This window comes from Cimex lectularius, unplaced genomic scaffold, assembly GCF_000648675.2.
Source record: "Cimex lectularius strain Harlan isolate CLEC.00 unplaced genomic scaffold, Clec_2.1 scaffold342, whole genome shotgun sequence".
NCBI classification, from domain to species: Eukaryota; Metazoa; Arthropoda; class Insecta; order Hemiptera; family Cimicidae; genus Cimex; species Cimex lectularius.
Window position 1 is genome coordinate 167,175 of NW_019392927.1, and position 25,480 is coordinate 192,654.

General features: G+C 32.6%; 1 protein-coding gene and 1 non-coding gene across 2 annotated transcripts in view; one reads left to right on the forward strand and one right to left on the reverse strand.

Annotated features, from left to right (window-relative positions):
- The first annotated feature begins 451 nt into the window (after positions 1-451).
- LOC106661238 overlaps positions 452-25,480 on the forward strand; it is a 62,686-nt gene continuing 37,657 nt past the window's right edge. The window contains exon 1 of the mRNA XM_014384513.2: positions 452-584. The gene's annotated coding sequence lies outside the window, so the exon portion shown is untranslated. The remainder of the gene's footprint in view (positions 585-25,480) is intronic.
- Trnay-aua lies at positions 21,346-21,419 on the reverse strand. The gene has a single exon. It is a non-coding gene; the product is annotated as a tRNA-Tyr (tRNA).

The following is a 25,480-nucleotide window of genomic DNA, read 5'->3' on the forward strand; positions in this document are numbered from 1 at the left end:
AATTAATAGTCTGTTTGTACCTTCCTATGTATTGAGTTTTGAAAGCGCGTTTGTGGTCAGAATTTGATGGTCTGAACGGCATCCTTCACAGGTGCGTTATGCAGTAAGTACAGGGGATTCTGCAGAATATGCTTAATTGAGAGGGGTTTGGGCAAACGAAGCCACGCTACTCCAGCCCTAATGAACCGATCGTGTCAAAGATCGTGGGAAAATCGGCATCGGTAGAGGACAACTCGACAACGCGGGGGCGAGACGCCGGCCACGAGCACGTCCCGGTCCCCGGAACAGACAGAGGGACGTCAGGTTATCAGCAAAGGCCCGGTTAGAAAAAGGTGGGAGCGGGCCCAATGCGAGCAGCAGTTACGTCACTTTCAACCAATCCGCGCCTGCTGAAATGACATCACTTGCTATTCTTAGCATAAGAATCTTGAATGTTGTGCGGAGCGAAACCCGCGTATTCTTCAGTCTGTTGTCGGCCGGCTGGCGTGCCTCTTTGTCACGATATGTGCCATTGTGCTTACACTTGTTTTTGGATTACGCACGACGTCTCTAACACAAAACCAGCTACAACATCCGACAGATCCGTATGTAAAACTCTTTTCGCTTATTTTATTCTTCTTCTAAATCCAATATTTAGTTGCACACATATGAAAATTCAAAAACACAAGAAAATTACAAGAGAAATTGTCCAATCTACCCTACTCAATAAATTTTTCCTTAATTCGGGATGGCCCAGTAGAAATTACCGGCCAAACAGAATGCAATGACAGAACGTCATGCAAAAAATACAAAAGTATAAAACGTACTCAGGTATAAGATCCTCGCGAACTTTAGTAGAAACTTAAGGCTTTATAGTATCAACGTTCCTTCCTGCTTCATTTTCTGAAAAAGATTAACAAATTGTACCTTTCAACGTTATACAGGTTTTGGATGGCAAAGCATTTAATTGCTCGCCTGTATTGTAAAATTCATTAAATCGTGTCATAAATACGAATAAAATCAATCAAATCACATACACAATAAATGTATTATATGTACGCACTGAACAATTTGTGATGATGAGATTCCATTCTTTGTAAAATAAATAAAAACTATAGCAAAATTTCGAGCTCCAGATTTATACATATACTATATGTATAAATATATACTTTTTTGTATAAAGCAAAAAAAATTCTAAAGCGGTCGCAATTAAAAAACTCGTATAGTTTTGTAATCTTGGTTTTGACAATATATACGATCATAAAACATTTGAAATCTAATTAAAAAATACCTCTAACTACATGTTTTTTAAAAGACGGCTACGAAATATGTACAAATGGTTAACTAAACTAGTTATTTGTAAAAGGCATGAACATATGAAAAAATGTATGTGCAGACGTCAGTTTTAGAAATGCAGTTTGAGCGTGGACTGTGCGATCAGAGTGATTGAGTTGCTGAAAAAAAGAATTTACTAGCGAGAAATCATTATTTGCGAGAATGTATGTATTAATGAGAGTGTGGTTCAACTTATGCAATAAAATTTTAACCGCTTAAGATCTAAAGGCATAACAACCAATTGGTTCATTGCCTAAAAATATATTCAAAAAATAATTTTTATCGATTATGATCTCAAAAGTCCCAGATAACTTTTGAAGTAGGACTATCTATTAATTTATATACAAAACTGTATCGTAGTACTTTAATTACCAAATTGTACCTTAATTTGCTAAGCGTGTTTAATTGTAATGATCTCAAATCGGATTATCCGCTAGGTTTTTTAAAGCTATAAAAACAATAAAAATGTATAGCTGCACAGATCACAGTGTTTGGAATGGGATGGAATTTGATCGACTCACATTTAGAAAATTGTAATTGTCAATTTGTCTTTAAAAAAAGGTGTATACGCTTGTGCGTACGGGCGCGCATATTGTTTACAAGATTTGGCTAGGAGGATTTTCGTTTGATACGATGAGGTTTATGTTTATATCTTTAATTTATTGGTATTTCATCAATAATAAATTAATTAGCTGGGTGGCAACATTTTTAATCTACAAGGGCAGTTGTAAAAGTTATCGTACATTTTTATACCAATAAAAATCATTCAATAATGATTTACAATTTGCAATTATCTTTCAAATATCCTACATATCTATTGTATGTTCAAAATTATACACATGAAATTTGTGATTGGAGTTTTATCTTCCTCGTAATTATTTGATCCATTAAAGGAATTTTTATTGCTACTCCCAACAAAACATTTAATCTTAAGCCTCAGTCGTAAAAGTTGCTCAATTGTAAGATATAAAATATATTAGAAAAAAAATAGACCCTTTACTACCATTTGCTAGTTCCGACTTAAATCGCTTAGCGTTTATATACCCAATGTTATTTTCTTTTTTTTTCAAATTGGAGATTATAGATAAGATAATTACTTATGCAGGAGATGCTTTAAATCATGAGATTTACGATTGTCATTTTAATTCCTGATTTATACAATTACACCTTGATTAAATCTGCAACCTCAGCTTTAAAAATTAAAATAGTAATATACAAACATAAAAAATCAATAACGTGTAATAATAATGTAGATCCTTAAACAGCTTTTCACTAAAAATGTTTTGAAACCGTTCGTTGAAAAGGCAGTAGAGCTTAAAAGATCCAAGGAAATACATTTCAACGGACATTTTGTTTATTTTTTTATAAATTAATAGAAAGGCGGACAAATAGATAACATACGTCAATTGATTTTTTCTGTTATACACAAAAAGAAAAACATATACAAGTTACCAAAGTACAGTACGACATGGATAAAAATCCATCTGTCTGAGGTTAATGTTATTAATAAAATAAGCACTTGCTAAGTTCTAGAAATTTGAGTAGATCATTGGCAAAAACATCACAAAAAATAGCTAAGTATGAATGAATTGAATATAAGCTAAACTTTCCTTAGCCAGATAAGAAATAAAACAGATAGCAATTTTTGATTTATTTATTTATTTATTTTAATCATTTAACATACGGGTAAACCGAAAAAGAGAAAAGCTGGAAGAACCTAGAATGAACAAGAATGAACTCTGATAAATTAATTAATTAATTTCAATTAATTGGATTTTACTCACTTATAATGCCATAAAGAAAATATGAATATGAATATTGAATAAAATCAGAGGAGTGAATTTTTAAGTGGAACATGGAACTTTGTAGTATAAAAAATTGCCCTAGCATTTGTCATTTTTGATTGCTATCAAAACTTGCATTTAAGGGCCTTAAAGGGTGCTTACAACAAAGCCGGATTTTTTTAAAATTTTTACTACATTACTGGAAATATTTATGCATAGAGAGGCTAGGAAAAGCTCATTTAGGCTCCAAAATAGTCCAATTGGATAGGAACTGAACAATTCGGGCACATAACCATAACTAATAAAATCAGACACCTATTGTTAGAAATGGGGACTGTCTATATGATTGCGAAAACATTCTTTTCGACATCCTGTTTTATTCTATTCAACATATTCTCAACGACTAAAAAAGAACTGGAAGGACTCAGGAGAGCATAAATACAATCATATAGTATACAGATGGCTCCAAAACAAACGAAGGAACCAAATCGGGTATTTTTTGTACATGCCGTAGATATGAGCAGTCAAACCCATTAGGGATGTACACTTCGGTCTTTCAAAGAGAAATACATGCTTCAAAACCTGTTCCATAAAAAATCCTAAAAGAGGTTACAGTGGCAAAAAAATCCTCATAAGATCTGATAGCCAAGCGGTTATTACAGCAATAGCATGTAAAAAAAATCACATCAAAATAAGTCAGTGAATGCATCGAAACTCACCAAAACCTGGGGAAACCTAACAACCTGATATCTTAGTTGCCGTGGCACAAAGGAATTTTGGGTAATGAAAAAGCGGACATACTGGCCAGAGTAGGATCTGCAAGATAATACATAAGCCCCCGAACCTGTACTTGGGATAACAAAATCAAACAAAGAATCGTCTGTCGCAGATTGAATCCAAATAAAACTGAAGAAGAAGTGGATAAACTCAAGCGGCGCTAGGCACAGTAAACTTATGGTAAAACCATCCTCACCAAAACTGGCAAACTCACTGCTGAATTGGACAAGTCTGGACACAGAGCGGTGATAAGTTATTAACCGGTCAATGGGATCTGAGAAAACTTCTACACAACATGAGCACATCTCAGGACAGATCCCATCTGCAGATTATGCAATGAGGAGGAGGAAACAGCCACTCGTATCATCTTCGAATGCGAAGCAACGGCTGAATGGAGATTTAACTTAGCATGCAGAAAAACCCAGGGCATGAAATTGTAGCAGCGACAATCAATGACCTAATACTTCTGAGAAGAAGGATTGAGTCTATTGCACTGAACTAGGTAACTAGGAAAGTATAATAAGCCAGAAAGCTGCAGGGCTTGGAAGCACAAACCCCTCTTCCTAGTATCCTCATCACATATCTCACTTCATACAATCCTGCATATTATTTTCTTCTTCCAACAAAATAATCGACAGATATATATTATAAAATGCATAACTACAAATGGAGAATTTGGGCATCGGTGACTGCAACGGTTTAGGCGTTGACCCGGTGCACATCACTGTAAGGTAAAGGTCCCGTGTTCGAATTCAGCGGCTATGCACAAATGGCTTTTTGCACAAAATACCGTCACCCCGAGGATTCAAATAACCTCGTAGTTGATATACACTCTTAGCCATTAAGACAGTCTTAAATAATATCGTCTTGCTATTGTATAAAGTGGTTTGATAGATAGATTTGAATTGCAAGATTGGTTACATGTTAAGAGTAGCAGAAAATAAATTCATATTGGATTTTTTTTAAACAGTTTATTTGACTGTGCCATTAATGAAAAACAAAGTTTTTAATAAAGATTTGTTCTTTCAAAGCCCATATTCATAAATTTTCGTTTTTTTTATTTCTTATTGCTGCAAGTATAGTTTGTAACAACATAGTTACCAACAATCTCGTTAAATAAGGTCACAAAATACACTTGTTCAAGCAAAGGGGTTATAGAAAAATTGGTTTAAAAAAAATAAAAAAAATATGTATTGAAAGGTAAAAATGGGCATATATATACATAGAGAGAGATTCAGACAGGCGATGTTCTTTTGTGAGAAAATATATTTTTTTTATACGTAAACACCACATATTTATACGTAAAAATGAAGGCTATTTAAAATTATTATTTATCTTTTCTTGTCGAGACTTGGCAATTTCAGAAGAGTGGGTTGTATAAACCTAAATTGAAAGCATAAATCCTGTTTAATGTATGTAATCAGGTAATAAATAAAAATAATAACATTTTGCTGTAAGATATTAGGCATTTCAAGTTTCTGGTGACATATGTTCAACGTATACATTAAATATACATATCTTACAAAGTAATAAGGAAAAATAGCTATAATTAATCAACGTATATTTGAAGTAAACCTCGCTTTTTATCTTTTAAATAAACGGTTTTTACCTCCAAGTTTACTAATTCGAGTTGAAATCTTTAGCCCATATATGCTCCATTAATGGTGGTGTGCCAATGGTGTTTATCGATCCACTGTTCTCGCTGTTTTCGGATATTCACACCAAGACCAATTGAAATCTATTTAAAAGAGATAAGTTTGTTCGAACAGGTGATAAAAATTGGTACAGAGCATTTAAAACTTTTTATTACTTTTGCACTGTCTCATACGTTTCAGTTTCTTTATGAAAAATGTAATGAATAGTAAGCATCGTAAATCTTTCAAAGTAGATAATTTTTCTGTTTAATGTTTTTTCAAGTAAGGTTACAGCCTCATACGGGATAAAAGACACAAGTTTATGTGCACAGTGAACTTTATTGAGGATAAAAGCACCCGATTGAGAACACCAAGTCGAAGGATTTCCACGGATTTTTCTTTGTAAATCGCTTGTCAATAAATTAAAAAAGATTTCCGTAACTTGCCAGGCCGTTGCAGAACCGTATAATTTATTTTCAAACTGAATAAATGAGCGGGCACGGAAGAAGTGTAAATAATGAATTTGCATAATGAATTTTTGCGTTTCATCCTGAATAGCGGAGTTCTTTTTTTCCTCTCCTAATACTGACGAGACTTTCTGCGGATGTAATGTCCTTTGACACGTAACTTTTAGCGTGTAACTGAACAAACAATATGATCCCTTAGGCAAAATCTGACGCGATATCCGGATTAATCCTGTTACGACAAGACTCCATAAAAGTTTGTTTGAAAACTTAAAGACAACAGGGTAATTACATGAGTTAAACCTTTAGACAATCCAATATAAATGACGTTAATCTTAAGCCGGCCTAACCGGTTGCTAACCTCCTTGATGTACCTACCTACGTACCATCTTGACAAAACGAAGATGAACAACGAATTTTTTAAATATTAATAACATAATTACCGATTATAATTGAAATTTAAAATCGTTCAAATTAGAACTCAAATAAATTTTTTTAAATGTCAAATGGAACAGTAATTACAAACGTTTAACATACGACATTTTATCTGATAAATTGACTATTTACTTAACTTATTAACTTATTAATTAACAATTTGCGTTCTTGTTAGGCAACCTATTAGGTTTAATTATTTTTTTAGCCCAGCTCAAAACTCTTATAAGCCTATTTCATTACTAAATTGTAACATAAATGCCTTTATATTCGGAAAAAGAACTTTGAAAAGAATGAAACTAACATTCTCTTTCCGAGCATCAAGTATATTTAGGCAATTTAAGAACTTACATCAACTACAGCTTCAAATTAATCAGAATATATAAACATTTCTATTCCAAGGGTTCTTGTTCTGTTTAAACTTTAGATGGTAGAACCAACGAAGTGAGGATAAAGTCTGGAGTGTTGTAGGGAGACGTACTTAGCCCTATTCTATTATCACTTTTTATTAGTAACATGGCCACTTGATCTGTTTTAACTTTAGATGGTAGAACCAACGAAGTGAAGATAATGTCTGGAGTATTGCAAGGAGACGTCTTAGACCTATTCTATTTTCACTTAATTCAGAAACATAGAAGAGGAGCAGGGATGAAGTAAACTTTTGGTTAGACTAATTTAACCTTGGCTAGAAACTATAGTATTAATCGCCAAATCAACTTGGGTGTTAAGACCCATTTTTGAAACCAAATGTTCAAATTACTACGATTGAAAAATCGTGAGCCAGATAAATACAAACTTCACAAATCGGTCGCTTTGGTATGACTGGATGAAAGGCAGGCATGAAATGATGGAAATCGACCAAACTGCGGTCTCACAACCCCGCAGACATCAAAATTGAAATCTTATCACAATAATAAGAGAGAAAGAGAGAGAGGGAGAGAGAGAGAGAGAGAGAGAGAGTGAAATAAATTCACTTTTCCACATCCAAAATGTAATTGTTATATGTAAACAATGTTTGTCAATCCCAGGCCCTGAAGAAGATCTCAATAAAGATCGAAACGTTGGCACGATAAAGAAAAGTTTTTCTGAAACCTACATCACACCAGACCGCATCTCACGATTTCTAAATAAATATAAGTATATATGTAATTCAGCAACGTCTTTCAAAAATAACTATTAAATATCAATAAAATCGAGTTTCAAGTGAAATGTATTTTTAATATCAAATTAATTTTAAAATAATGTTATTCTCTACCGAATGTACATGGACGTTAAATATACATCTATGAATTTTCAAAGCGCAGCATAAAAAAATTTTTTTGCACTTTACATTTAAAAATTAGGTCATCGTTGTCGTAAAGATTTAAATTTAATCTGGATCATATTTTCTTTTTTTCTGGTATATACTGCCTTTGGAAACGTATTAATATCTAGGCTCTGTAATACATAATAACAACCACGTAAAAATGGCAAATTGTTACTAATACATAATTTTCTAAAGTAAGCTTATGTTAAGTTAAAGTAAATCAAATATACGTTATTAAAAAAGAAAATAGAATTATCTTATAATTTGCATAGTATTCGTTGCAAGAATCAACGTCACGATGCTTGATGTTAAGTAATATTTAAATCAAAGTTTGTCTGTCATTAATATCCCGATATTTGATTTCCATGTGGGTTGCAATAAATATAAATTTATTTATGTATATCTTACGCTAATGAGGAATAGTAATACAGGATGTTTCAAAAACTGTAGCTAATTGAAAATAACGAGCATTATGCAAAGGAGTTTTTTTTCCAACACGTAAAAACAAGAAGTATATTATTGTACGGAATTAATTCGATTCTTTGTCAACTTGATAGTATTACATTAATTTTTTAAATTGACGAGTTGGCCAATTTGTGGTATGATATGAACCACCGGGTCGGCGAAGCGACGTTGCAGAAAACCAGCACATTAAGACAGCACCTCTCCATACAGAAAAATTACATATTCAAAATTATTTATTAAGCAATTATCTTCGCTAAATAAACGTTTCCATTGCTTTCGGTTTCCTCTATAAAAGGACCAATTTAATTTAATGGGTAAAGAAGCGCTCGTAAAGACCATATGGCAATAAATATTTAATTGCTTACATCCATTAAATGTAACTGCACTGATACAAGATATGTACAATTCTTTAGAAAAAAAACTTTAACCGACTGAAAAAACAGTGACTTGTATTAGTTTTATGTATTTCTTATTTGAAGTTTTTGCCATCAGTATTGCGAATTTATAGTTAAGTAATAGTTATTCCTACCGTACAGGAGTGCCTCAACTTTTGGTCGAGTGTCGTGTCGCGGACGTGGGCATTTTGATTCGAGGGGTCAAAACCACAATAATTTCTCTATTAAAATTGTATGGGGCGTTGAGAGGATTCGAACTCAGGACCACTAGCGTGTCGGACATCCTAACCATTCGACTGCAGTCATGAAAATAAACAGATTTAAAAAAAAATATGGACTGATGGTACATACTATACAACAATAAATTTATTTTATTTTTATTTTTTATATTGTGTTTTATTTTTACTTTATTAATTTTATTTATACACAAAACCTTTCAATTTTCTTGAGTGATCTTAATTAAAGCCGATAATTTATTTCTTCTGACATTTCCTAAGCTTTCTCTCAATATGTATGTGTTTTGAAAGGTCGTTAACTTAAGTTTACGTAAAGATTTAAATTAAACGGCCCACAGGCCTGACAGATTTGACATGAACCCTCTTGATCTTTAATTATTTCTCACTTAGCGTTATTCCACCATTAAATAAACATTTTCGCCAAGGACGGAATGAATTAACTGAACGAACTGGTTAATAATTGACGATTGTTTCGCTTGCCCAAGCTGATAAACTGCAACCAACTGGAAATAGAGCGGCCATTTTGTTAATCGACTATAAATATTTAAAGAATTTATTGATTAGTGTGAAATTGTGAGATACTAAAAATGATAGAAAAAATATAATAGTTTAACTAAGGAAAAAAATGATTAATTGGGCGCTTCGGTGGCCGCAATGGTTTAATCCCTGACACGGCGCTCATCACGGTAAGGTAAAGGTCCCGGGTTCGAACTCGATACTTACAAATGAGGTTTTCTGTTTATCTGGAAATATGTAGGAAAAAAGGTTTTGCAGTTCGTTAACTTCCCACCACAGTATAACATTTAATTATGAATTGATAAGATTAATGTTTAATTTCATTTCAGTGAGCTGATTTTTTTGTGTATCCATGTTGTGGAGCTGTTGAACTTCAAGATAGGTTATGTTCATAAAGAATTAATGCTAGATCAGAAGCATTTATTTTATACCCTTTTAAAAGATTATTTTACAATAATTGCTCAGTTATTTTATGGGTTAGTTATACTGAATTAGTTACTGCTGTTTTCAAAAAACTATATAATACATACAAAATTTTTCTATGCAAGCATTCCAAAATAATTAATTCTGAGAAGAAAGTAGTAAAGATATACCAAGAAATGTCTTGTGTAGGAATCCCTTCTAGAAATAAGCAAACAGCAGATTTATTTATTTTTTAACTATTATACTAAAAGTTTACTAACTGCATAAAACAAATTACTCGCTTATTTTAAAGTTTTTGGATGCATGACTTGAAAAATTAAATATGATTTATTATCAATATGAGAGGGTTGCTTACGTAAATTATATCTTCCATACAATGTTCTTCTCCGTCGTGATTTTCAACGCTGGTTGAGATTTCATGATTGTTACTTCAGCCTTGATGAGCACGGGGTCGGGGACAGACTCCAAACAAGGGCCATTTAAGTTCTTAGGTCGAGAGAAAACTAAAGTTTATCAAGAGACAAAATTGTACGTAAAAACCGCTATTTCAAAATAGGATTTAATATAAAATCGTCGATTTGTTGATCCCTGTGAATCTTTAGGTCACCGATCAGGTTCTGGCCCGTCTTATGTCACAATAAAAAATGGAGTTTGCCTCAAAGTAGTGGGTCTGGTAGACGGACTTTTTCTACAAAATGTTGAAGCGTAAAATCAATTTGAACTTACGGATTCACCCTGATTTATAAATTTATCCGAAAGGTTATTTCAAAGAAAAATACCAGAGACGGTTCAGAAAGGTCGATTCTTTTACACGACACTGCGCGGATGTCACGAATGACTTTGGAAAAAATGCACCTTCTAGAGCACGAATCTCTACTTCTTCCTTGTAAACTATCCATCCATAAAATAAACCTCATTTTACAACATTTGTAATGTTCTTACAGCGTGTATTTTACAAATTAAACGAAAATCTTCGAACTACTCCATTTTGTACGTAAAATTACGGTTTCACATTAAAATCTGGTTATTGTTCATACGGTCATCACAATATAAAAATGTTATAGGTTTTCCACCAATGCACGAAAATTAAAAAAAAAATTATAGAAATTTATTTTAAAATATATTTTTATATAACTTTGTATTTCTACATTTGATATACACAACATACATTAATATAATAAGAATAAATTGTTTTTTATCTGCGAGATTTCAAAAAGGCATATGATTAGCTCACGATGTTTTTTTTCCGTAGCATAAATAACATTTTCGAAATTCTTTTAGTTGCACCTCGATCTGGCATTGCGCCATAATACGTGGATATTTGCCAGAATATTGTCAAGTGCCCACCCAGCAATCAACAGATGACAAAATAGGTTCGGTGCTATTAACTTGTGTAGATAAATATCTGTATAAAAAATACACCGCAACCAAGCGGACCCAAGAATCAGTAGAGTTGAAAAAAGCTATATGCGATCGTCTACCAAGGCACTTAACACTTAAACAATTAAATTCGATAATTGATAACCTTAATAACTGGAGTAAACAAAAAGACTGTAAACATCAGTCAGTCGTACAAAATAAAAAGTTGTATAAGTACTTTAGTTTTAGCTGTTGACTATTGCATTGTACGTGAATGAATCACTGAAACCGTATTTCATGATAACATTTTACAAGAGTGGTGATAAGTTTGTATTAGATAATTGTGTCAGGAACGCACGTACGCGCGTGTACACAAATTTTTGACATCAAAAGAGTCAATTTTTGTATGTTCATTTTTTATTAAAGATCATGATTCCTACGGCTATTAAAGATTATCATCCTTCTAAAGTCATAACTGCCATGAGTTGATTTGGATTAAATCAGCTTATGAAAATTTACCGTGTGAGAAATTTTTTAATTTTTTACGAGGGTTCGCAGCAGCAGAGCTCATATAAACCCTCTGGGTACCGGTCTTTTTGAAAAAAGGCTTATTTGTAAGTATGTTGGGTTCGAATGCAGGGCCGCTGGATTCGAACCCTGGTCCTTTACCTTACAGTGATCAGCGCCGATTTTACGATTTTTTTTTTCAAATGTAATGCTCTTTTTTTTACAAATCATGAATCTTCTTTACATTCTAAAAAAATGATAACAGAAACTCAAAAATTCATCGATTTTTTCTGGATATATTGAAGTTTTCGGTCAGAACTTGATCATTTCAATTTATCTTGTAACTAGTTAAAAAAGGAGAAAATTGAATATATAATTGTATGAAATTTAAAGTATTAATCCATATATGTTTAGCAGCCATAATTGACCATATTAATTATTTCAATTAAATTTTATTTTTATCTTAGGCCTGGGTTGGGATGAATAAGTTCGTGCCCGCTTGGGACACTATCTTTTTCATTTCAACCAAGCAAGACCTTAGATAAAAAGAATATTATTTGAAATTTATTTTTGTGTTGATTTGTTTAAAACCTAACTTGAAACAACATCTGTTACAGATGCAATACTACAGATAAATTAAAATTCCACATTCTGAAGAAAAAATTAAATATCTCCTGGTCCAATCGATGAATTTTTTTGTTATCATATTTTTTTAGTAGAAAGGACTTTCAAAATGTGTTGAAAAAATAGGACCTTAGATTTAACAAAATGTCGATTATCAGGTTGACTTAACGAGATAACTTATTAAAATTCTCATAGCACAGTTGATTCTACATGAAAAATTTCCTTTGAAACCATACTTAATTTTACAATACAATAGGTAGCGTAAAAATAAAAAAAAATATAAAAATATCACTTGCTATAACTGAACTTCTGCCAAGTACGCAATAGTTTATAATTACAATTAATTAAGGTTTTTAGTTGAGATAAAAAAGTCAGTGGCACGAGCGGGATTCGAACCCACGATCTTCGGCTAGATACGCTGCTGCTCTACCACTTGAGCTATCGTGACCTCGATCCACTCGGACATCAACTTCCTATCTCATCCCCACCTTTCGAATTTTCCCTCCTTTTCGCCATTTTTCAAATGTCGTGTAATCGGTTTGGATTCTCGACGACAATTGAAATGGCCACGGAGAGCTTTAGGGAAGTATATTTCATTTTAAATCATTAAATTCACTAATTTCGTGGTCCGCTTGACCAATTAATATATTACAATTAATTAAGTTTTTTAGTTGAGATAAAAAGCTGAAGCTGATGTCCGAGTGGATCGAGGTCACGATAACTCAAGTGGTAGAGCAGCGGCGTATCTAGCCGAAGATCGTGGGTTCGAATCCCGCTCGTGCCATTGACTTTTTTATCTTCAAAATTAGTGAATTTAATAGTTTACAATGATAATGTGTTATAATATATAAAATAAAACTTTTTTTCTATATAATCCATCTTTTTGTAAAAGATTATGATGGAAAATATAGGTGTTCATCCAAATCTTTAACGATCACAATATTTTTGTCTATATAAAATATGAGTATTTTTCTTTATTTGCAGGTTTTCTCATAAAATAAAATATGTAAAAATTAAAAAGTTTAGATTTTAAATGCAGGAACGTTATAAAAAAAATTTTCCGATGTAGAACCATTAAAATTGAATACTTCCTTATATTTTTAAACCTTTAACGAGGTAATATGTTCTACTTTTTCTAATGTAATATTTAATTTTAAAACCACTCTATGTATAGACGGACTTACTGACATTTTGAATTACATCCAAAACACACAAATCTTGTCAAATAATTTATAATAGTTGTCAAATACTAAAAATAATATATATTGCTGTAGTATCATTTGTCGATTGTAATGTAAACATTGACACAATTTAATTTCATATTTTGTTCATATAAAGGTTGTAAAATTATCTATGCCTTTAGATTTTAAATCATTATAAACTGGACATTGCAAAGTAATAGCCTCCTTGTTGACAACCGTGTATTCATTAGGTTATAATTAAGCTAGCAACTTACGCATTAAGTCTATTTTTAAAAAAAGCAATAATTTTAACGTTATTTATTTAAGACCAGTTTGTCGGGATCGGAAGTTGTTTTTTTTCGACCGACAAGTTTGTCTTTCATTAAAAAAAGTACAAGCGGTTTGGCTTTTATGAAGCACAGCATCAGTAATTAATTAGCTATATATCGAATGAATTTTCTTGGAGAACTAATGGCCTGCTAAGCCGGCAGAAAAAATATTTTTAATGGATCCAAAATATGTTACGCTGCTAAGGAAAAAAATAAATTACTATGGGAATAAGTGCATAAAATTTTACAGATAAAAAAATTAGGTTGTTGTTGTTTTCATTGGTAAATTGTTGCTAAGTTGACTCATATCAAAATTTCCGCAAACAAAATCCATTTACGATACGCGTATCTAGATTAACATGAGTGTTTTTTATTGAAACAAAAAATTGAATAAATATCAGATTTAGCATCAAACAGCATTTATTGAATTGTTAAAACCTATAATAAAAAATGACACATTTTAAAAATTTTCTTGTCTCGGTTGCAACTTTTGTTATGATCGTGTATGTCGAAGGCAGCGTTAAGTATGATATAATGAAGTGTCAAGGGAAACGTACTAAATGATGACTCAATTAGGCAGGAAGTTACCATTATCCCGCTCATTTCGAGTTCCAGTTCATTTAAGTATTAACTTATCGTTATTTTATTCTAACCATCAAAGGCCGTGGCGTATTTCTAACGTGACTTGCAAACGTCGCCAGTCTATGAGAAAGTTTATTGATGTTATTTTTTCATCGTTTGTGCTAGGGAGGTCTGGTTGGGTATAAATAGTTCGTTAGTTTTGACCATGTCATGCTAATGATATAAAATGGCTTTGCTAAATGTTAAATTCTGCCATTTGGGCTAACCGTCTGTCACGAATGACAAGAGAAAAATTTTCCCTCCTCGACCTTTCCTTCAAATATTAATTATTTTGATATTTGAGGTCTTGAGCTTTTCCCCCTGATCGTCTTGGTTCACTTTTTTCGCTGCATATGTAAGTATTAGATGTTATAGTATTTTTCTACACTGAGAAGGAAAAAGAGGGCACGCTCGTTTTTTTAGTATATACTTGTTTACTTGGTATTTTAAAAAATATATAAGATCTAGGTAAATAAAAAATTAAACTGAGTAAAACAATTTTACCCAAAATGTTGCTACAGAAACAATGAAGAAAGTATTTAATTTAGTACGGAGAATTTTCTCCTCTTGCGTTGATCATGTTTGCATTCGACTGGCATCGATTTTATGAGGTTTTGAATGTAGTGATGTGTAATGTTCATACTTTTTCAACAGCGCCTTTCTTATTTCATGGAAATTCTCCGGCAACACCGAGCGACATTTTACCCTCTTTGAAAACTCCCAAAGCTGTTCGATAAGGTTTAAGTTAGTTTAAGTAATATGCTGGCCATCCAAAAATGAATTCAAGCTCGTTCCAAGCAGTCACCAACGATCCTTCAGCTGTGTGGGGCCTTGCATTGCCATGTATAAATATAAAAGCGTCGCCAATTAGTGGGATGTGTTCTGATAACACATCTTCAATCGCGCAACTGTTAAAAACCCTCAAGATCGTATGATGGGATCAAGATTGCATGACCTTCCATAGAAATGTCTGCCCAAACCGTAACACCCCTTCCTCTCTCTCCCTGCATCTCCGAAGTGCAAATGTTACGGAGATATATCGGTGTCCCATTTTTCTCCAAACCCTCTCACGGCCGAGAAACGACCTCAAACAAAACCCTGATTCATCCGAAACCAAAATTTTAGTCCACTCTTGCTCAGAACAATGGAGGTGATTTCTTGCAAAACTTATGCGAGCTGTTCTGTGCTTTGTCAGAAGTGCTCCTCCTCCCGCATAATCCAACTTCTGATAGTCCTCGCCTTACAGTGGGTAAACTGACATTAACATTTCTAACTTTCTAAGTCATTGCTTGATCTCAACAGCGGTGGAATGTCGCCGATGGAGTACATACGAAGAAATAAAACGATCATCTCTCTGAAATGTGACACGATGGTGACCTGATCCATGCTTTCTTTAATGACCTCCAGGATCTTGGTAGCGATGGAAGAATCTTCGGACAGTTGTTCTGGGAATGTTGAGCACCTTAGCCTCGTACGCTTGAGTTCTTTCTATCTTCCAACAATGCTACGATTCGCCGAATCTGTATCACTTAAAAACATCAGCCAAACAAATTTGCAACTGCAAAATGGTACATTTAAAAAAATCGAACAACCGGAATGTTAGCGAGAAGCTTTACAGAAAAACCTACAAAGAAAAGATTGACTATTCAAAATTTACAAAACCCAATTGTAACATACAAGTAGGACATTTTATTTGTGTTTTATTTACCTCTAATCCTTTAAAAGGACCAAATATTGCTGTATGATAATCAATGAAGGATGGTCTAAAATATAATTAAAAATATTAAGGTGGCCACTTTTTTACCCTTTCAATTTAAATTTTCTGTAACAACAATACTTCATTAAATAAGATCCATTGTCCATAACATAAATCAGACAAAATTGCAAGTTAATTAGAGAGATGATTTACAGAAAAACCTACAAAGAAAAGATTGACTACCCAAAGTTTACAAAACCCAATTGTAAACACAAGGGGGAGATTTTATTTGTGCTTTATGTACCTCTCATCTTTTAAAAGGATCAAATATTGATGAATGATAATCAATGAAAAATGGTCTAAAATATAATTAAAAATATTAAGGGTAGCCACTTTTTTCCTTTCAATTTATATTTTCTGTAACAACAATACTTCATTAAATAAGATCCATTGTCCATAACCATAAATCAGACAAAATTGCAACTTAATTAGAGTGATGCTTTACAGAAAAACTTACAAAAAAGAGATTGACTACCCACAATTTACAAAACCCAATTGTAAACACAAGGAGGAGATTTTATTTGTGCTTTATTTACCTCTCATCCTTTAAAAGGACCAAATATTGATGGATGATAATCAATGAAGGATGGTCTAAAATATAATTAAAAATATTAAGGGTGGCCATTTTTTTTCCTTTCAATTTATATCTTCTGTAACAACAATACTTCATTAAACAAGATCCATTGTAATTATGATAGGTATATATTTTCATTTATATTTGCACCTTTTAGTTCAACGGTTTGTTTCAATTTGAATTTTTTATCTGTGTATATTTTTAATACCTCTAAAGCTGTTCTTAAAAAATGTAATAAAAAATTTATATATATATATATATATAAAACGTTATAAATAAATACAATATGTTGTTATGTCGTTTAAATGTTCACTTTTTTATTTAGCCTCTTTTTATCAGCATTGCGTGTTTTGTTAAATAACTAATCATTAGTGAATTAATTACTCAATTGTAAGTTAATTATGGAACTTCTAATGAAAAAGCGCCAAAAAATACTTCCTTACTTAAATACTGATATTTTTAAGTAATAGATAAGAAAGGTAACCAAATCGCCTAATCTTGTAGGAAAGCCTACTTGAAATAGATTGCTGATAGATGTTTTCATTAATTGTAATACAAAGATATGCGCCCACTATTTAATCCCAACGTATTAATTGATTAGTAAATATCAATTTCAGTACAAAAATATTTTTCCCATTTTTAACTAACATTAATTGTTCTGTTATCGATAAAAAAGTAATGTCTTTCCTGTGATTTAAAAAAATGCATTATACGAAATATGTTTTATATGGATAAAAGATAAAATAGGCGTGTGAGAAAGATAGAAAGATTAAAGACCTGTGGGGAGTTGTAATTTATTTTGCTGAGAAAATTGCTTCGGCTGACCTTTGTGCAGATGAGTGTCCTTCCTAAGTTTTCTGCAAAATCCGATAGCAATCTCAGATACTCCTGAAAGGGCCGAGATAGCCGGGGGTTAATCGTTTTTGACGATTGTTTCTGAAAATGGTGTTCTCATTAGTGATAAAAACCAACGTTTCGCAAATAGACCGTAGTAACTATCGAACAGCTATCGCACTACTTCACAGATGTTTCCGTTCACGGTCCATTTGCTCCTCGCTAAGCGATAGGCCACGTTTAATAGTTGCCAGTCGGAGACGGACGAGATAGAAGATTTTTTTTGTCTTTTCCACAACGAAGTCTCACATATTTTGTGATAATTCAAAGATTCTGTTTCAAGTGTTACTCCGCCTGCGGCCGCGTGGGTTTCCGAGTGGGTAACCAATTACGACGGCAGAAGAAAATTGAACAAGAAACATCTGTCAACAAACAATAACAAAATGTGTCGTTTTACGAATAATCAAATAACAATCGTCACCCATAAAAAGCATAAGAACAGGTAAAGCCTGTCTCAATCGATTTTCTATAAGCAATGACCAAACATAATCTTAGCATAAAAAGAGAATTGTACAATCTGTAGGATTTAACGTCTTTTATTGCGCATTTAAAAAAACATTGTACAATTCCAAAAATAATAAATCATAAAACAATCGAAGAAATCATCAGTATCAAAAGAGACAATAAAAAAAGTTACAATATAGTAATATACTATTTTGTAATGATTAGAGGCTAATAAAATATATTGTTTATTTTTTTTCCAGCTTAATATATTAAACCGATAATGAGTCTAAGTTGTTTAAGTTTGAATTAAGAGAAATAACTAGAATCGATCATTTACAGTTCAACTGTATTTTATTTAAATGAACTTTTGCTAGTTTGTTTTTCGAATTTGAAAAGAAAAAATCAAGGATCCAAACTACCCACTTCTCTGGTAAGGTTTTTCCTAAAATCTGTCTTCTTTTAAAATAACTGCATAAAAACCATAAACATTGACTATGCATAAAATTTTCCCTAAAACAGGAGAATTCATTGGATGTGCAAACCTTAATTTTAAAACAGACGATGTCCGAATAAAATAAGCAAGTGAAAAGATGCCAGGGTTTTAAGCAGGGTGAGGCACTTTTGATTTCTAGACCTGCGGATTTTCTCAGTTTAAAAGGCCACGAGGAGCAAAATTGGTTATAATTATTGTTGTTCTATTAATTCTGGTTGTTCAATGTCCTAGTAAAGTATTACCTTTAAACTTCATGTACCCAATTGTAGACCTTCATATTTAATGGTAAGAAAACGTCATTTTTTCATTACGATTCATAATAATTTTAATTTATTTTAGATTTTTATAATTTTTATTTTACATTAAGGAAATTTTTCAGTTTTAATATTATTTTAAAGAGCACCAAAATTTAATCTAATTGGGTTTTTTATTTATGTATTTTTGAATTAGTTTTTTAAAATCAATTTAAAAATTTGTTACATTTATTTTATAATTTTTTTAAATATCGGAAAATACAATAATAGCGACATTTGGTTTTTATCAGTTTTTTTCTCGCTGTTTTTGTAGTAGGTATACGTGCATTATAACATTTGTCTTTTAAAAGGGTTTGGTTTTTGTGTTTTTTATGGTTTTTCTAAAAAATTATATATTCTGGGAACGAAGGTTAATATCAATGTCAAAATAAGTAATGTATTTACTTTTTTATTTAAAAAAACCCACATGCAAATGTTTTCTGACATTAACCAACAAATTTAAATAATATTCTTTTAATAAAAAAGGCATACATAACAATTTATATGTTAACCATATTCAACATATTTTTGATGTAAAATAGGTTGAACAATATCTTACAATTAGTGGAAATATTACTTATTATTAATATTCGAACTTAACTTACTTAATAAAAATTATCTTTGAACCTCTTGTTTTTGCTTTTATGATACTTGTTTCTGCTGTAATAATATTTATTTCGGACGTTTAACTTCGGCTCAAATAAAAGCTGATTTGACTATTAATCTTCTCGGTGCTCGAAGTTTTCATACCCTTTTAAGCTTTCTTCAGTTTGGTAAACTTGTCCGGATGTTTAGGCCTGGCCCATTCAAAACATCTGGCCTCTTAACTGTGATATAAGGTTGAATCTAATCAAAAGCCGACGAATCTCTTTATTAAGGTAAACAGTAAACTAATAGTACGCAGTAGCGCGCTGCTTGCCAAGCCACTCTTTTCCTGGGTCAGTGAAACCATAAATATCTTGACGATATGCTAATCTGTTCGATTAGAGATGATTGGATTGCTATAATTTTGCTAGCTCAATTGGGAGTAACAGTATTACTCTAGTTAACAGAAAATAGATGATTAAAATATAAATAGTAGAACAAATAGATGAAGATTAGATAATTTTTTTCAACATTTTTTTTAAATTTCACTCTATAAAAGATATTGACATCAATCAGTCGATGAGTGAATTATAAAATTTATAAACGACTGATTACATGGTTACTAAAAAAAATATGTTATGATACACAGTATATTAGATAAAAATTAAACAATGAAATTTGCATAATTTTCAACAAATTATGAACGTATCTGTAGAGGAATATAAATTAATGAAATATAAAGAAAACTTATAACTATTAACTAAATAATACATCAATATACACCCATTGTTTATTTAGTAGCAGCACAGCATAAATAATACCAGATTAAGTTTAAATTCTTTTTAACCTGGGGGATAGATATTCTTGAAAATTAAAATTTAAATTTAATCCATTATATTTAGTGGCCCTGAAATTCTCAGAAAGAAAGAAAGAATTTACTTACGTGATTAAGGATAGGCCATACCCGCCTAACACATGGACATCTCATTGGCAAGAGACCGAGGAAATGCCCCATGTGCGGCGCAATTGTAACAATAAGACATATTTTAGAAGAATGCGAACAACTAACGCTGCACAGAGCACGGTGTGGCCTTCCTAATGACATAACAGAAGTAGTTAAGCACAACAGTGATTATAAACGGAAGGTCATTGATTACCTAAAATTAATCAATGCGTATGGTGGTATATCCCTCCTATTTGTATGAATGTACTTATTTGCGTGAATGTCGAAGTATGCATGGGTGTGGCTGTGACGGAATATCAAGTACCCACAGGCCCACCAAAATAGTATAGATATGTTATATATTTGTAGTATGATGTGAGGTACGGGTCATTGGCATTTCGTTGGTACTATACTTCCGAAGTGTAGTGCCTTGTCCAGAATGAATGTATTTATTAGCGTGAGAGGTGATGCGTGAAAGGACGTGGCTGTCGAGGAATATCGAGTACTCCACAGGCCCGTCAAACAGTTTAAATTAGGATAGGTTAGTGTATGAGTGGAACTTGTAAATACAATTTGAACGTATTTATTAGTGTGAAAGACTGGGGGCCGCAAGATCACGATAATCTTCCGACCTCCAATTTAGTTGTAGTATAGTTAGTAAATTAGTATGAATGTGAATTATGAAAATGTGCAAATATTATATCTATGTATTTTAATTTATAACGTGTGGGAGGGTAACAACAAACAAGTTAACGAATCTCCTATTAGGTGAATTAGGTGAATCGGAAGGGAACGGTTGTTTAGTTGAGGCATAAGAAGACTCAGAAAAGAATATACACATAAGATAGACAAGAAGAAAATGCGAGAAGGTTTATATGTGAGGCGCCGGCGATGACCCTGATAGTTAGCCGGTAAAAAAAAATACATTGACCAAATGACTACTTTCAATTAATTACTCTTTTTATGTAAAGCTTTTGGTTGAAATGAAAAAGTTAGTATCACGAGCGGGATTCGAACCCACGACCTTCGGCTCTATACGCCGCTGCTCTAACCACTTAAGCCATCGTGACACTAACTTTTTCGTTTCAACCAAAAACCTTAGATAAAAAGATTAATTAAAATTTAAGTTAATAAGCCACGTTCTACACTTACTATTTATTTTACTTGGTTGAAGTGGAAGAGAATAAAGGATCAGCAGGGCGGGTGAGTTTTCAACAAGCTTCAGTACATGTATTTTTATTGATGGGCAACCAGCATTACCAATTACACCCACATTATTACCCTAAATCATAATAAATAAACCGTTTGACCTCGTGCAATGGTCAGCCAATAAACTCCAATATTTATATGTAAATCCGTTAAGACAAACCCTTGTGAAAACTTATTTCGAAAACAATTTAAAATTGGTGATGGATTACAAAAAATACAGGTCGGTTTTTTAAAATTATTTTCTTCGTTACCTTTGATGCTTGATATTGTGGTCATTTTTAAATTCTACGTTAAATTGTATAAAAAATGGGTCATCTACTTTACCATTTCATCCCAACTGATTGCTGTTTTGCTGGCACAAACCAATAAAATTTAAACATTGGAAGATCTTTGAAGAATTTCAAAAATTTACTAGGTTCCGACGAAACTTCTTATAAACTGATGATCTTCATAAAAACTGCTTCATTTAAAAAGCTTTCCAATGATATGGATAAATACGATATTTTTTTGAAAGATTGGTATATGAACCCCCCCCCCCAAAAAAAAAAAAAAATTGCATCATTCGAAAATCAAGGTATTAAGCGAAGAAGAGAAATTTATTTGAAATAATGACAAATGATTTATTTCAATTCATTAATCTTTATTTAAGGTATTGGTTGAAATGAAAAAGTTAGTGTCAAGAGCGGGATTCGAACCCACGACCTTCGGCTCAATACACGGCTGCCCTAACCACTTGGGCTATCGTGACTCGGTCACCAACTCCCCATCTCAACCTACCTTTCGAATTTGTCTTCCTTTTAGCCATTTTTCAAATGTCGTGAATCAGGATTCGATTCTCGGCGACAAATGAAATGGCCATGGAGAGCGCTTAGTGAAGATATACTTCGTTTTACTTATTAAATCCATTATATTTCAACCTATACCTTACATAAAGATTAATTATTTGAAAGAAATTGTAAATAATTATTATCTCATAAATAAATTACAAATCTATATGGGGATAATTGTGTAAAGCTATACTTAGAAAAAGTATTATATGCATGATTACTTGACATCCTAATCAACGATCAGTATACTGGATATACAAACTTGTTTAATTTTAAAAAAGTAAATAAATTTTTTAAAAGGAAGATATATAGATAAAGAGAGGGAGAGACAGAAAGAGAAATAGAGAGAGGAGAGATGAGATAAGGGAAAGAGAAGAGAGAAGAGAGAAGAGAGAAGAGAGAGAGAGAGAGAGAAAAAACGTTATTTCAGTATCTTGTTTTTCTTATTTTCTCGTTTACTTGTTCAGCCTGGAGTTAGAATATAGTTTGTTTTATATTGATATGTACTAATAATTTTTTAAAAATAATTAAGAGTATTTCACATTCGAATGAAAGTGCGATGTCGACGAATACAATACACCACACAATATTTATCAATGACTAAAAAATACTCCCAATTGAAAATCTGCTGATCTGACCAGTTTACGGTTCATCCATCATGATAGGAAGAATGATGGTTTTCATAACTCCGAGCTGACAGCCTAATCAAGCGGGACGCGCTAGCAAATAACAAGGGAGGCGTGCCATTTAGGCTTAATTCACTGTGTCCTAATGTAAATAGGCTGGATATAATGAAGTTTTGAGGCTTGATGAGAAGCGTGGGCGTCCGTGAGGATTATACTTACAAATCCACGGCCTTGCCGTCGAGAGATGTGATTTCGGACGAAACGGTATGTCAAGGAGGTACGATGCGGTACGTCAAAATAATAAAATAAAACCACACGAACCGGGCACGATGCCATTTGTATGATTCAACTCAGAAATGTATTACGGCCGTGCGTTCCAAACAACCACGCCTAGCTTTCTAATTTAAGCTTTTGGTGGAATATAAGTAATGGGTAAGGTGAAGGCGAGTGAACAAACCAATTTTTTTTTTTACTTTTTCAAAAAGTTGTAAGGTTTCCTCCAGTGGTGTGCGGGAAGATAAACCAACTGTTCGATACTTACCTATCATTCTGGTCTGCTTATCCTGATTTTTGTTGGTGCACAGGCGTTTCGTTTTTTTTTCTTTTTTCGAAAAAAGTTCGAACCATATCTTCTGTAGTAATTTCCTCCAAAAGACTGGCTCGAATGGATCAACGGAAAACTAAACAATCCGAAATGACACATACTTACTTCAGACATTACTTAAAAAACATCAAGATTAAAGGATAATAAAAGCTTGTAGAAATCTTTACAATCACCTTTAATAAGTCTCTCTATTGTAAATCCCTCACAGAATCGTCAAGCCTGCAATTAAATTCCCAACTCTTTCAAAGAAACAATAAAGACTTTGTCAACACAATAGTTGTTTAGAAACATACTGTTCTATGCTTGGGGGCTTATGCCTGTTGGAAATTTCAATTGCTCGTAAACTTGTAGGAACCAAGGTTATTTTCTGACAACCTCGCTCTAATCAAACGGTTTTCCTTATAACTTGAAATTGTAAAATAATGACATTTGGCTAAGTTTTTTTTTAATATTACCATTAAAAATATATAATTTATTTCAATTAATTAATCTTTATGTAAGGTATTGGTTGAGATAAAAAAAACCAGTGTCATGAGCGTGATTCGAACCCACGATGTTCGGCTAAATACGCCACTGCTCTACCGCTCGAGCTATCGTGACTTCGATCCTCTCGGACACCAATTCTCCATCTCAACCTCCCTTTCGCATTTTCTCTCCTTTTTGCCATTTTTCAAATGTCGTGTAATCAGGATTCGATTCTCGGCGACAAATGAAATGGCCACGGAGAGCATTAATGAAGATATTCTTCGTTTTACTTATTAAATCCATTATAATTGGTGGTCCGATTGACCAAATAACTTCTTGAGATGGAGAGCTGGTGTCCGAGAGGATCGAAGATCATCTTACCATTAATAACGATTAATTAATTGAAAGAAGTTATTTGTCTAATCGGACCACGAAATATAATGGGTATAAAATTTAAATTTTACTCTTAGAATGACATAAAAAATACTAATGTATAATACACATATGTGTCGAACTATAACATTCTGCTTACTATTTTTGTGGAATGCACACATTTTTAGGTAAATAAGATCGTTCATACCTCATTCTTAGTATATTTTAATAATAATAATCCTTAGTATATTTTCTGTGCCCGTCTGACCTCGCTTCTAGTTTGTTCTACTCGCCGAGACCTTGGTGTTGCAGATAAACCGAAGCGTGTCTAGCCAAAGTCGTGAAACGATAAATGACCAAAAAGCTGACTGTTTATATTTGTCTTTCTGAGAAAATACATCTTACCAATTTGAACTAGGTCTCACAGCTCTCAAAACCCAAAGAGAGAAGCGTAGGCCGCGGGGTTATTTAATTTATATAATTAATTGTCGTCGTTTTATTTATCTTTAATTAAAAGATCCATCAACTGGCCATGCTATTAATTAAAGCTATAAAATTTACATAACAACTAAAATGAATTAAAATGAAAACACTTCTCAAAAATATTTAGAAAATCGAAACCACCGTAAAATAAGACTTGCTTCTTAGACGAAATGTTTTAAATATTGATTTTAAGTTTAACCTTTTTGGTTCTAATATCAAGACTTTAATCATATACGACTAATGAGCGAGTATTCTTTTTAAAAAAAGTGAAATTTTCGAAAGTGCCAATTTTTAAAAATCACTGTCGGACGTGCGTTCATTGTGCGAGCTGATCGGATTTGGAGATAAATCTCTCGCTGATTTCGTTTCAGAGGTGATACCCGGCTAATAAGACAGCCAATTAGGCCAAACCCTAGAAACTCCAGTGGCTCCGAGCGATGATACCGTCTTGGCTCGGGGCGATCCGTACGGTCCCGCTTTTTCCTACAATCCATTTGCAAACCGCTTTCAATCCAAATAAGCCCAAACTGTTTTTATTGATGAAA